This window comes from Cyprinodon variegatus, unplaced genomic scaffold, assembly GCF_000732505.1.
Source record: "Cyprinodon variegatus isolate N-32 unplaced genomic scaffold, C_variegatus-1.0 Scaffold128, whole genome shotgun sequence".
NCBI classification, from domain to species: Eukaryota; Metazoa; Chordata; class Actinopteri; order Cyprinodontiformes; family Cyprinodontidae; genus Cyprinodon; species Cyprinodon variegatus.
The window spans coordinates 1,415,099-1,415,887 of record NW_015150581.1 but is presented as its reverse complement, the minus strand read 5'-3'; positions in this window follow the sequence as shown (position 1 = coordinate 1,415,887).

Sequence of the window (789 nt, the reverse complement as noted above, 5' to 3'; positions counted from 1 at the left end):
TCACTGTCTAGAATGGCTACTTTTTAATGTATTTTTTTATGAACAAACTTTAAAGCTACAGTGTGTAATTTTTTTTTAGCAGAATCTAATGGTCAGACTGCAGCAACATGAATCACTGCCCCACTGCCTCTCCCACTTCACTAAAACCACCACAGTCAGAAAAAAGTGAGAAAAAAGTCAGAATTGTGAGATTAAAGTCAGAATTCTGACCTTTTCCCCATATTAAACTGTAATAATATTTAGAATCAGTTATGTTTTTTGGTTTTTTTTCAGTGGCCCTAATCCTCTTCCGTACATTTTTTAAAATTATAAACCATCATATACAATAGTCAAGGTGTCGGCATCAGATGTATATTAACCTGAAAAACCTGGAGGAGCCAACCCAGGTTGCTTCCGTATTTACAGGACAAATAGAACCAAACAAACAAACAAACAAAACACACAATAAAAAAAAATTAAATAAATACAAGCACACACACATTAGGGGTGTCTCATCAGGTTCTGCATCTTGTTTTATTTGTCCATGAATTTCAGCAATAAGAAAAGGTGGCAGAGTTCCTTGTGAAAACTGGGGAAAGATGGTTTGACTTTAAGAAAACGACATTTGTGAATGAAAAACTTGTCCATGATGATTATTATATTAAGTAGTCTTTCAAATTTCCTTTCTTTTCTCAGAGTCCCCAAAAATAACACCTTTCTTAGAGAATTCAGGTAAGTTTGGAATTTTGGGGAAAAGCCAGTAGTGCACATTATCCCACAAAGCTTTGCAATACATACATTCATAGAAAA